Source organism: Pavona decussata, unplaced genomic scaffold, assembly GCF_977016875.1.
Source record: "Pavona decussata unplaced genomic scaffold, jaPavDecu1.1 SCAFFOLD_213, whole genome shotgun sequence".
In the NCBI taxonomy this organism is placed as follows: Eukaryota; Metazoa; Cnidaria; class Anthozoa; order Scleractinia; family Agariciidae; genus Pavona; species Pavona decussata.
The window spans coordinates 342,124-354,816 of NW_028145618.1; the positions used below are offsets into that span (position 1 = coordinate 342,124).

At 40.9% G+C, this 12,693-nt stretch overlaps 3 non-coding genes and 10 pseudogenes across 3 annotated transcripts; all 13 read right to left on the reverse strand.

Annotated features, from left to right (window-relative positions):
* Nucleotides 1-3,375: 3,375 nt before the first annotated feature.
* On the reverse strand, nt 3,376-3,494 carry LOC146460429 (5S ribosomal RNA). Its single transcript, XR_014857658.1, has one exon. It is a non-coding gene; the product is annotated as a 5S ribosomal RNA (ribosomal RNA).
* Nucleotides 3,495-4,055: 561 nt separating this feature from the next.
* Nucleotides 4,056-4,174, reverse strand: LOC146460430 (5S ribosomal RNA; annotated as a pseudogene).
* Nucleotides 4,175-4,786: 612 nt separating this feature from the next.
* On the reverse strand, nt 4,787-4,905 carry LOC146460431 (5S ribosomal RNA). The gene has a single exon (XR_014857652.1). It is a non-coding gene; the product is annotated as a 5S ribosomal RNA (ribosomal RNA).
* A 565-nt stretch (nt 4,906-5,470) lies between these two features.
* Nucleotides 5,471-5,589, reverse strand: LOC146460432 (5S ribosomal RNA; annotated as a pseudogene).
* A 563-nt stretch (nt 5,590-6,152) lies between these two features.
* On the reverse strand, nt 6,153-6,271 carry LOC146460433 (5S ribosomal RNA; annotated as a pseudogene).
* Nucleotides 6,272-6,763: 492 nt separating this feature from the next.
* LOC146460434 (5S ribosomal RNA) lies at nt 6,764-6,882 on the reverse strand (annotated as a pseudogene).
* Nucleotides 6,883-7,464: 582 nt separating this feature from the next.
* LOC146460435 (5S ribosomal RNA) lies at nt 7,465-7,583 on the reverse strand. The gene has a single exon (XR_014857649.1). It is a non-coding gene; the product is annotated as a 5S ribosomal RNA (ribosomal RNA).
* A 676-nt stretch (nt 7,584-8,259) lies between these two features.
* On the reverse strand, nt 8,260-8,378 carry LOC146460436 (5S ribosomal RNA; annotated as a pseudogene).
* Nucleotides 8,379-8,939: 561 nt separating this feature from the next.
* LOC146460437 (5S ribosomal RNA) lies at nt 8,940-9,058 on the reverse strand (annotated as a pseudogene).
* Nucleotides 9,059-9,553: 495 nt separating this feature from the next.
* LOC146460438 (5S ribosomal RNA) lies at nt 9,554-9,672 on the reverse strand (annotated as a pseudogene).
* Nucleotides 9,673-10,235: 563 nt separating this feature from the next.
* On the reverse strand, nt 10,236-10,354 carry LOC146460439 (5S ribosomal RNA; annotated as a pseudogene).
* A 564-nt stretch (nt 10,355-10,918) lies between these two features.
* LOC146460440 (5S ribosomal RNA) lies at nt 10,919-11,037 on the reverse strand (annotated as a pseudogene).
* Nucleotides 11,038-11,599: 562 nt separating this feature from the next.
* On the reverse strand, nt 11,600-11,718 carry LOC146460441 (5S ribosomal RNA; annotated as a pseudogene).
* Between the last annotated feature and the right edge of the window lie 975 nt (nt 11,719-12,693).

A 12,693-nucleotide genomic window follows, 5' to 3' on the forward strand; every position in this document is an offset into this window, starting at 1 on the left:
GTGAGCCTCTCATTCGCTGTGCTAATGAATGCTTCGAAAAAGGTGAAATGTCGTGCTCTCAAAAGCAAGCAGTAATTACGCTCATCGAAAAGAAAGGAAAAGATCGATCCTTTTTTTGAAAACTGGAGGCCGATATCTTTGGTAAATGTGGATGCGAAAATTATGGCTAAAGCTATAGCTGCTAGAATACAAAATGTTCTGCCAATCAAACTGGATTTATAAAAGACCGCTATATCGGCGAAACAGTACGATCGATTTTTGACATAATGGACTTCATTGTTGAAGAAAACATTCCTGGTTTGTTGATCTTTATCGATTTTCAGAAGGCTTTCGATAGTTTAGAACGCAGCTTTTTACAAAGTTGTCTAGAAACTTTTAATTTCGGCCAGAGTTTTATTAGATGGGTTTCTTCTATTTACAAAAATATACAAAGCTGTGTTATCAACAATGGCACAATCTCTGATTACTTTACAGTCGAACGAGGAGTTAGGCAAGGAGATCCTCTTTCTTCTTATCTCTTTGTAGTAGCTGTTGAAACCTTGGCTATCGCAATAAGACAAAATCCAATGATAAAAGGTATTACTATTGACAAGAAGGAAACAAAATTACTTCAATACGCAGATGACACAACTGTGGTTCTGTCAGACATCGACTCAGCGCAAACCCTTTTCAGGTTGTTAGACGATTTTAAGAGGATTTCAGGTTTAGCCGTTAATCCCACAAAAACTGGAGCAATGTGGATCGGATCATTAAAGGAAAATAAATCAAAACCCTTTGGTATTAAATGGCCAAATGAACCAATTAAAGCTCTCGGAGTCTATTACACCTATGATCAAAAATTAAATGAGAAAAATTTTATAGAAAGACTAGACAGCGTGAAAAAATTGGTAAACATATGGTCTGCGCGAGGTCTTTCCCTTTATGGAAAGGTTACTGTTATCAAATCGTTGATTGTTCCAAAATTTGTTTACGTGGCATCATTATTAACAATTCCAGAGTGGGCGGTTCAAGAATTGAACAGATTGATATTTAAATTCCTATGGAGAGGTGTTGACAAGGTCACACGTTTGTCAACAATAAATGACTACCAAAAAAGTGGCTTGAAAATGACTGACCTTGAAACGATGGTCAAATCTTTAAGACTTGTCTGGCTAAGGAGAATCTTCAGCGAAAACGACAGCACATGGAAGAATTACTTACGTTATCAACTTAAAAGTTTCGGGGGCCTCTTTCTATTTCATTGTAACTATGATGTAAAGACGTTCTAATCAAATCAACTTTTTACTCCGAGCTGCTTCAATGGTGGGTCGATTTTCGTGACGACTTTTCTACAGATAAAATGCGGTATAATATTATTTGGAATAATAAAGACATTAGGATAAATAATAAGCCAATTCTTTACAAAACATTTTTCGACAATGGTTTTTTTCTGGTTTCCGATCTTCGATTTGATTTAAGTATTGCAGAGTCGCATAGTATCATTATAAGAAAGATTGAAAAAACCAATTTCTTAGTATGGGCAGGTCTTAGACATGCTGTACCGTCCCACTTAAAAGTTAATTCTAGAACAACTGATCACACCTTTTTAACAATGCCACCCTCCGTAATAATTAAGAATAACGATTTTGACATTTTAACGAAGAAATCAAAGGATTGTTATTCATTGCTCATAAGTAAAAAGGCACAGCTTTCTAAAAATACCTCAGCTTTAAAACGGGATTTTAATCTGACGGAAGATCAGCTAGAAAAAGCATTTCTTTTACCACACATCATATGCTCTGAATTCTATGTTAAGGCCTTTCAGTACAAGGCCCTTAACTCCATATTGTATACTAACACTAAGTTATATAAAATAGGATATATTACCGATGATAAATGCTCCTTTTGGAAGTCTAAACCGGAAACCCTTATCCACCTTCTTTTTGACTGTGTATATGCAAAACTTTTCTGGAAGGATTTTGAATTTTATTATAACTCGTTGTCAAATGAATTGATCAGTCTTAGTCTACAGGATGTGCTATTAGGTATAATAGCCGTACGATGCCCTTTACTGAACTACTTTCTACTAATAGTCAAACTATATATATGGGATTGCAGAAGATCACAAACTCGTCCAATTATTGCTGGGTTTAAGTTAAGGATTAATATTAAATTCGAAACAGAAAAATATATTTGTACCAAAAATAGAACTTGAAGTGAATTTTATAAAAAATGGGCGATAATGTGCACCGCGTAACGTTTTATTATTATTATTATTATTATTATTATTATTATTATTATTATTATTATTATTTTTGTTTTTGTAATACACGTAGTTTGAATTTCCGTTGACAATTTTTCACGCAGTCTAGGCCGTTCAGTTCTCTTTACTTATCCTTCTAAATAAAAATAAAAACACTTATACTTAATCTATATATAATCCTTTTATACTTTTCTGTTATCATTGTGTTTATAGTGTTAGTATTGTAAATTATGTTAGTAATCACCTTAGTTTAAGTTATTAGTGGCCAAATAATTGTAATTGTAACTTTTTTTTTCTTCTTTCTATGTATAAAAAAAAATGTAATGCGTACGGTGTTGTAAGTAGTGTAAGCACTGTAAGTTGTGTAAAGTAACATTTTGTAAGTAGTGTTTGTGTTGTAAATAAAGTATATCTATATAAAATAAAAAAAAATAAAAAAAAAATGCGTTAGGTTATTTTCAGCGGCTAGCGCATGACAACTTTCCTGAAACGCAGAATAAGCTTCAAATCAGCAACTTAAGTAAGTCGCCTCGGAGCACACTTTGCCCAAGCTCGCCTGCCTTTGAGCTTTAAAACAAGGTTTTTCTGGGCTAAATAGTGTATTCGCGCACCTCTTCCGTTACCCCTGACTTGTTTTTACAAGGTTGGCAATTTGCAAAAGTGCGCCTGCCCTTAAACTTTTAAAAAAGCTTTTTGTTGGGCTTAATGGTTTGTTAGCGCGCCTCTTCTGTTAGCCCTGAACTCTCTTTACAAGGTTCGGAACTTGTAAAAGTAAGAATGCCCTTGAGCTTTAAAACAGGGTTTTGGGGCGCGAAATGGATTGTTTGCGCGCCTCTTCTCTTAGCCCTCAACTGTTTTTACAAGGTTGGCAATTTGAAAAAGTGCGCCTGCCCTTAAACTTTTAAAAAAGCTTTTTGTTCGGCTTAATGGTTTGTTCGCGTGCCTCTTCTGTTAGCCCTGAACTGTTTTTACAAGGTTGGGAACTTGTAAAAGTGGGAATGCCCTTGAACTTTAAAAAAGGGTTTTGAGGCGCTAAATGGATTGTTCGCGCGCCTCTTCTGGTAGCCCTCATCTGTTTTTACAAGGTTGGCAAAAGAAAAATGTTTTGGTTGCTCGCCAAAAGGTAAAAACAAAGCCTACAACACGTGGTATTTCAAGGCGGTCACCCATCCAAGTACTAACCACGCCCGACAGTGCTTAACTTCGGTGATCGGACGAGAACCTGTGCTTTCCCTGTGGTATGGTTGTAGACAAGAGGGGGTGCAAATTTAACGATTTATAGGGAAGGTGCAAAAAGGCATTTTTTCTTTCCTCTGGAGTTGGTCGTGAAAGTGAGAAGGTGAATGCGTTAAGTTCTTTTTAGCAGCTAACGCATGACAACTTTTCTGACACTCAGAATCAGCTTCAAATCAGCAACTTATGTAAGTCGCCTTAGTGCACACTTTGCAAAAGTGCGCCTGCCTTTGAGCTTTAAAACAGGGTTTTTGTGGGCTAAATAGTTAGTTCGCGCACCTCTTCCGTCACCCCTGACTTGTTTTTACAAGGATGGCAATTTGCAAAAGTGCGCCTGCCCTTAAACTTTTAAAAAAGCTTTTTGTTGGGCTTAATGGTTCGTTCGCGCGCGTCGTCTGTTAGCCCTGAACTCTCTTTACAAGGTTGGCAACTTGTAAAAGTGCAAATGCCCTTAAGGTTTAAAAAAGGGTTTTGGGGCGCTAAATGGATTGTTCGCGCGCCTCTTCTGTTAGCCCTGAACTGTTTTTACAGGGTTGGCAAAAGAAAAATGTTTTGGTTGCTCGCCAAAAGGTAAAAACAAAGCCTACCACACGTGGTATTTCAAGGCGGTCACCCATCCAAGTACTAATCACGCCTGACAGGGCTTAACTTCGGTGATCGGACGAGAACCTGTGCTTTCCCTGTGGTATGGTCGTAGACAAGAAAAAAGGGTACAAATTTAATGATTTATAGGGAAGGTGCAAAAAGGCATTTTTGCTTTCTTCTGGAGTTGGTCGTGAAAGTGAGAAGGTGAATGCGATAGGTTATTTTCAGCGGCTAGCGCATGAAAACTTTCCTGAAACGCAGAATCAGCTTTAAATAGCTACTTACGTAAGTCGCCTCAGAGCACACTTTGCAAAAGAACGCCTGCCTTTGAGCTTTAAAACAGGCTTTTTGTGGGCTAAATAGTTTGTTCGCGCACCTCTTCCGTTACCCCTGACTTGTTTTTACAAGGTTGGCAATTTGAAAAAGTGCACCTGCCTTTAAACTTTAAAAAAAGCTTTTTGTTGGGCTTAATGGTTCGTTCGTGCGCCTCTTCTGTTAGCCCTGATTTGTTTTTACAAGGTTGGCAACTTGTAAAAGTGCTCTTGCCCTTGAGCTTCAAAACAGGGTTTTCAGGCTCTTAATGTATTGCACCTTACTCTGAGCTTTAAAAAGGCTTTCGGGGCGCTAAATGGATTGTTCGCACACCTCTTTTGTTAGCCCTCAACTGTTTTTACAAAGTTGGCAAAAGAAAAAATGTTTTGGTTGCTTGCAAAAACGTAAAAACAAAGCCTACAACACGTGGTATTCCCAGGCGGTCACCCATCCAAGTACTAACCACGCCTGACAGGGCTTAACTTCGGTGATCGGACGAGAACCTGTGCTTTCCCTGTGGTTTGGTCGTAGACAAGAGAAATGGGTTCAAATTTAATGAATTATAGGGAAGGTGCAAAAAGGCATTTTTGCTTTCTTCTGGAGTTGGTCGTTAAAGTGAGAAGGTGAATGCGTTAGGTTATCTTTTGCGGCTAGCGCATGACAACTTTCCTAAAACGCAGAATCAGCTTCAATTCAGCAACTTATGTAAGTCGCCTCAGAGAAGACTTTTAAAAAGTGCGCCTGCCTTTGAGCTTTAAAACAGGGTTTTTGTGGGCTAAATAGTTTGTTCACGCACCTCTTCCGTTACCACTGACTTCTTTCTAGAACGTTGGCAATTTGCAAAAGTTCACCTGCCTTTAAACTTTAAAAAAAGCTTTTTGGTGAGGTTAATGGTTTCTTCGGGCGCCTCTTCTGTTAGCCCTGATTAAGTTTTACAAGGTTGGCAACTTGTAAAAGTGCGCCTGCCCTTAAACTTTCCAAAAGGGTTTTTTGGCGCTAAATGGATTGTTCGCGCACCTCTTCTGGTAGCCCTCAACCGTTTTTTAAAGGTTGGCAAAAGAAAAATGTTTTGGTTTCTCGCACAAACGTAAAAAAAAAAGCTTACAACACGTAGTATTCGCAAGCGGTCACCCATCCAAGTATTAACCACGCCCGACAGGGCTTAACTTTGGTTATCGGACGAGAACCTGTGCGTTCCTTGTGGTATCGTCGTAGACATAAGAAAGGGGTGCAAATTTCATGAATTATAGGGAAGGTGCAAAAACGCATTTTGCTTTCTTCTGGAGTTGGTCGTGAAAGTGAGAAGGTGAATGCAATAGGTTATTTTCAGCGGCTAGCGCATGACAACTTTCCTGAAACGCAGAATCAGCTTCAAATCAGCAATTTATGTAAGAAGCCTCGGAGCACACTTTGCAAAAGTGCGCCTGCCTTTGAGCTTTAAAAGAAGGTTTTTCTGGGCTAAATAGTTTGTTCGCGCACCTCTTCCGTTACCCCTGACTTGTTTTTACAAGGTTGGCAATTTGCAAAAGTGCGCCTGCCCTTAAACTTTTAAAAAAGCTTTTTGTTGGGCTTAATGGTTTGTTCGCGCGCCTCTTTAGTTAGCCTTGAACTCTCTTTACAAGGTTGGCAACTTGTAAAAGTGCGAATGCTTTTAAGCTTTAAAAAAAGGTTTTGGGGCGTTAAATGGATTGTTCGCACGCCTTTTCCTTTAGCCCTGAACTGGTTTTACAAGGTTGGCAAAAGAAAAATGTTTTGAATGCTTGCCAAAAGGTAAAAACAAAGCCTACAACACGTGCTATTTTAAGGCGGTCACCCATCCAAGTACTAGCCACGCCCGACATGGCTTAACTTCGGTGATCGGACGAGAACCTGTGCTTTCCCTGTGGTATGGTCGTAGACAAGAGAAAGGAGTGAAAATTTAATGATTTATAGGGAAGGTGCAAAAAGGCATTTTTGCTTTCCTCTGGAGTTGGTCGTGAAAGTGAGAAGGTAAATGCGTTCGGTTATTTTTAGCGGCTAGCCCATGACAACTTTTCTGAAACGCAGAATCAGCTTTAATTCGGCAACTTATGTAAGTCCCCTTAGAGCACACTTTGCAAAAGTGCGCCTGCCTTTGAGCTTTAAAACAGGGTTTTTGTGGGCTAAATAGTTTGTTCCCGAACCTCTTCTGTTACCCCTGACTTGTTTTTACAAGGTTTGGAATTTTCAAAAGTGCGCCTGTCCTTAAAGTTTAAAAAAAGCTTTTTCGTGAGCTTAATGGTTTGTTTGCGCGCTTCTTCTGTTAGCCCTGAACCCTTTTTACAAGGTTGGCAACTTGTAAAAGTGCGCCTGCCCTTGAGTTTTAAAAAGGGTTTTGGGGCGTTTTGGTATCTCGCAAAAACGTAAAAACAAACCCTACAACACCTGGGATTTCCAGGCGGTTACCCATCCAAGTACTAACCACGCCCGACAGGGCTTAACTTCGGTGATCAGATGATAGCCTGTGCTTTCCCTGTGGTATGGTCGTAGACAAGAGAAAGGGGTGCAAATTTAATGAATTATAGGGAAGTTGCAAAAAGGCATTTTTCCTTTCCTCTGGAGTTGGTCGTGAAAGTGAGAAGGTAAATGCGTTAGGTTATTTTTAGCGGCTAGCGCATGACAACTTTTCTGAAACGCAGAATCAGCGTCAAATCAGCAACTTATGTAAGTCGCCTTAGTGCACACTTTCCAAAACTGCGCCTGCTTTTAAGCTTTAAAACAGGGTTTTTGTGGGCTAAATAGTTTGTTCGCGCACCTCTTCCGTTACCCCTGACTTGTTTTTAAAAGATTGGCAATTTGCAAAAGTGTGCCTGCTCTTAAACTTTTAAAAAAGCTTGTTCGCGCGCCTCTTCTTTTAGCCCTGAACTCTCTTTACAAGGTTGGGAACTTGTAAAAGTGCGAATGCCCTTGAGCTTCAAAAAAGGGTTTGGGGGCACTAAATGGTTTGTTCGCGCGCCTCTTCTGTTAGCCCTGAACTATTTTTACAAGGTTGGAAACTTGTAAAAGTGCGCCTGCCCTTGACGTTTAAAAAGGGTTTTGGGGTGTTTTGCTTGCTCGCAAAAACGTAAACACAAACACTACAACACGTGGTATTCCCAGGCGGTCACCCTTCCAAGTACTAACCACGCCCGACAGGGCTTAACTTTGGTGATCGGACGAGAACCTGTGCTTTCCCTGTGGTATGGTCGTAGACGAGAGAAAGGGGTGCAAATTTAATAAATTATAGGGAAAGTGCAAAAGGGTATTTTTTGCTTTCCTCTGGAGTTGGTCGTAAAAGTTAAAAGGTGAATGCAATAGGTTATTTTTCTGTGGCTAGCGCATGACAACTTTTCTGAAACGCAGAATCAGCTTCAAATTAGCAACTTATGTAAGTCGCCTCGGAGCACACTTTCCAAAAGTGCGCCTGCCTTTGAGCTTTAAAAAAAGGTTTTTCTGGGCTAAATAGTTTGTTCGCGCACCTCTTCCGTTACCCCTGACTTGATTTTACAAGATTGGCAATTTGCAAAAGTGCGCCTGCCCTTAAACTTTTAAAAAAGCTTTTTGTTGGGCTTAATGGTTTGTTCGCGCGCCTCTTCTGTTAGCCCTGAACTCTCTTTACAAGGTTGGGAACTTGTAAAAGTGCAAATGCCCTTGAGCTTCCGAAAAAGGGTTTTGGGGCACTAAATGGATTGTTCGCACGCCCTTCTATTAGCTCTGAACTCTGTTTACAAGGTTGGCAACTTGTAAAAGTGCAAATGCCCTTAAGGTTTAAAAAAGGGTTTTGGGGCGCTAAATGGATTGTTTGCGCGCCTCTTCCGTTAGCCTTCATCTGTTTTTACAAGGTTAGCAAAAGAAAAACGTTTTGGTTGCTCGCCAAAAGGTAAAAACAAAGCCTACAACACGTGGTATTTCAAGGAGGTCACCCATCCAAGTACTAACCAGGCCCGACAGTGCTTAACTTCGGTGATCGGACGAGAACCTGTGCTTTCCCTGTGGTATGGTCGTAGAGAAGAGGGGGTGCAAATTTAATGTTTTATGAGGAAGGTGCAAAAAGGCATTTTTTCTTTCCTTTGGAGTTGGTCGTGAAAGTGAGAAGGTGAATGCATTAGGTTCTTTTTAGCGGCTAGCGCATGACAAATTTCCTGAAATGCAGAATCAGCTTCAAATTAGCAACTTATGTAAGTCACCTTAGTGCACACTTTGCAAAAGTGCGCCTGCCTTTGAGCTTTAAAACAGGGTTTTTCATGGCTAAATAGTTTGTTCGCGCACCTCTTCCGTCACCCCTGACTTCTTTTTACAAGGATGGCAATTTGCAAAAGTGCGCCTACCCTTAAACTTTTAAAAAAGGTTTTTGTTCGGCTTAATGGTTCGTTCGCGCGCCTTTTCTGTTAGCCCTGAACTCTCTTTACAAGGTTGGCAACTTGTAACAGTGCAAATGCCCTTAAGGTTTAAAAAAGGGTTTTGGGGCGCTAAATGGATTGTTCGCGCGCCTCTTCTGTTAGCCCTGAACTGTTTTCACAAGGTTGGAAAAAGAAAAATGTTTTGGTTGCTCGCCAAAAGGTAAAAACAAAGCCTACCACACGTGGTATGTCAAGGCGGTCACCCATCCAAGTACTAACCACGCCTGACAGGGCTTAACTTCGGTGATCGGACGAGAATCTGTGCTTTCCCTGTGGTATGGTCGTAGACAAGAAAAAGGGGTACAAATTTAACGATTTACAGGGAAAGTGCGAAAGGGGATTTTTGCTTTCCTCTGGAGTTGATCGTGAAAGTGAGAAGGTGAATGCGTTAGGTTATTTTCAGTGGCTAGCGCATGACAACTTTCCTGAAACGCAGAATCAGCTTCAAATCAGCAACTTATGTAAGTCGCCTTACAGCACACTTTCCAAAAGTGCGCCTGCCTTTGAGCTGTTAAAACAGGGTTTTTGTGGGCTAAATCGTTTGTTCGCGCACTTCTTCTGTTACCCCTCACTCGTTTTTACAAGGTTGGCAATTTGCAAAAGTGCGCCTGGCATTAAACTTTATAAAAAGCTTTTTGGTGGGCTTAATGGTTTGTTCGCGCGCGTCTACTTTTAGCCCTGATTTGTTTTTACAAGGTGTGCAACTTGTAAAAGTGCGCCTGTTCTTGAGCTTAAAAAAAGAGTTTTGGGGCGCTAAATGAATTGCTGGTGCACCTCTTCTGTTAGCCTACAACACGTGGTATTCCCAGGCGGTCACCCATCCAAGTACTAACTACGCCCGACAGGGCTTAACTTCGGTGATCGCACGAGAACCTGTGCTTTCCATGTGGTATGGTCATAGACAAGAGAAAGGGGTGCAAAGTTAATGATTTCCAGGGAAGGTAAAAAAAGGCATTTTTGCTTCCCTCTGTAGTTAGTCGTGAAAGTGAGAAAGTGAATGGGTTAGGTTTTTTTCAGCGGCTAACAATGACAACCTTCCTGAAAAGCAGAATCAACTTCAAATCAGCAACTTATGGAAGTCGCCTCAGAGCACACTTTGAAAAAGTGCGCCTGCCTTTGAGCTTTGAAACAGGGTTTTTGTGGGCTAAATCGTTTGTTCGCGCACTTCTTCCGTTACCCCTGTCTCGTTTTTACAAGGTTGGCAATTTGCAAAAGTGCGCCTATCTTTAAACTTTAAAAAAAGCTTGTTGGTGGGATTAAGGGTTTTTTCGCGTGCCTCTTCTGTTAGCCCTAAACTGTTTTTACAAAGTTGGCAACTCTTAAAAGTGCGCCTGCCCTTGAGCTTTAAAAAAGAGTTTTAGGGTGCTAAATGGATTGTTCGCGCACCTCTTCTGTTAGCCGTGAACTGTTTTTACAAGGTTAACAAAAGATACATGTTTTGGTTCCTCGCAAAAACGTAAAAACAAGGCCTACAACACGTAGTATTCCCAGGCAGTCACCCATCCAAATAGTAACCACGCGCGACAGGGCTTAACTTCGGTGATCGGACCAGAACCTGTGCTTTCCCTGTGGTATGCTCATAGACAAGAGAAAGGAGTGCATATTTAATGATATTTACAAAAGGTGCAAAAAGGCATTTTTGCTTTCCTCTGGAGTTGGTCGTGAAAGTGAGAAGGTGAATACGTGAGGTTATTTTCAGCAACTAGCGCATGACAACTTTCCTGAAACGCAGAATCAGCTTCAAATTAGCAACTTATGTAAGTCGCCTCAGAGCACACTTTGCAAAAGTGTGCCTGCTTTTAAGAATTAAAACAGGGTTTTTAAGGGCTAATTAGTTTGTTCACGCACCTCTTCCGTTACCCCTGACTTGTTTTTACAAGGTTGGCAATTTGCAAAAGTGCGCCTGCCTTTAAACTTTAAAAAAAGCTTTTTGGTGGGCTTAAGGGTTTGTTCGCGCGCCTGTTCTGTTTGCCCTAAACTGTTTTTACAAGGTTGGCAACTTGTAAAAGTGCGCCTGCCGTTAAGCTTTAAAAAAATGTTTTAGGGTTCTAAGTGGATTGTTCGCGCGCCTCTTCTGTTACGCTTGAACTGTTTTTACAAGGTTGGCAAAAGAAAAATGTTTTGGTTGCTCTCAAAAACGTAAAAACAAAGCCTACAACACGTCGTATTCCCAGGCGGTCACCCATCCAAGTACTAAGCACGCCCGACAGGGCTTAACTTCGGTGATCGGACGAGAACCTGTGCTTTCCATGTGGTATGGTCATAGACAAGAGAAAGGGGTGCAAAGTTAATGATTTCCAGGGAAGATAAAAAAGGCATTTTTGCTTGCCTTTGGAGTTAGTCGTGAAAGTGAGAAGGTGAATGTGTTAGGTTATTTTCAGCGGCTAACAATGACAACTTTCCTGAAAAGCAGAATCAGCTTCAAATCAGCAACTTATGGAAGTCGCCTCAGAGCACACTTTGAAAAAGTGCGCCTGCCTTTAAGCTTTGAAACAGGGTTTTTGTGGGCTAAATCATGTGTTCGCGCACCTCTTCCGTTAGCCCTGACTCGTTTTTACAAGGTTGGCAATTTGCAAAAGTGCGCCTGTCTTTAAACTTTAAAAAAAGCTTGTTGGTGGGCTTAAGGGTTTGTTCACGCGCCTCTTCTGTTAGCCCTAAACTGTTTTTACAAGGTGTGCAACTTGTAAAAGTGCACCTGCCCTTGAGCTTTAAAAAAGGGTTTTAGGTTGCTAAATGGATTGTTCGCGCAACTCTTCTGTTAGCCGTGAACTGTTTTTACAAGGTTAACAAAAGATAAATGTTTTGGTTCCTCGCAAAAACGTTAAAACAAAGCCTACAACACGTAGTATGCCCAGGCGGTCACCTATCCAAATACTAACCACGCGCGAGAGGGCTTAACTTCTGTGATCGGACGAGAACCTGTGCTTTCCCTGTGGTATGCTCATAGACAAGAGAAAGAGGTGCAAATTTAATGATATTTAGGGAAGGTGCAAAAAGGCATTTTTGCTCTCCTCTGGAGTTGGTCGTGAAAGTGAGAAGGTGAATGCGTTAGGTTATTTTCAGCGGCTAGCGCGTGACAACTCTCCTGAAACGCAGAATCAGCCTCAAATTAGCAACTTATGTAAGTCGCCTCAGAGCACACTTTGCAAAAGTCCGCCTGCCCTTGAGCTTTAAAACAGGGTTTTTGTGGGCTAATTAGTTTGTTCACGCACCTCTTCCATTACCCCTGACTTGTTTTTACAAGGTTGGCAATTTGCAAAAGTGCGCCTGCCTTTAAACTTTAAAAAAAGCTTTTTGGTGGGCTTAAGGGTTTGTTCGCGCGCCTGTTCTGTTTGCCCTGAACTGTTTTTACATGGTTGGCAACTTGTAAAAGTGCGCCTATTACGCAGTTTCCAAGATCATATGCGTAAGATTCGAATGCGAAAACTCAACCGTTTATTTACAAATATTCCATCGACAATTCCACAACATTTCCAGTCATCACGTCGGGTAAACATCCAGTTAGGCAATAGGGCAGTCAATAAGGTAGTCAATAAGGCAGGTTTTCTACGTAAAGAAATTACACCTTTAACGAGCGAAATAACAATACACACGGAATACGACAGAACTTACCGACTGTTTCGAATTCAAAGTGTCCACAACTCAACGAATTGAATAACAAAACATGCTAGTACAAACATGGCGACTTGTTGTTTTGAGACTGAGCACATGAAACTGTCCCGGATTATGACGTCAAATGTAGGCACGCAATGGGAGTTACACCGGCCCGTAAATGAAATCTATGGGAAGTATTTCATTTACACTATCTGCTACCATTGCGATTTAACATAAAATGACGTAAAGCTACTTTATAGAAGTCAGCAATATAAACAAACTGTGCATATCTCAGATAAATGTCACTGGGTAAGAGTGTCAATACACCCA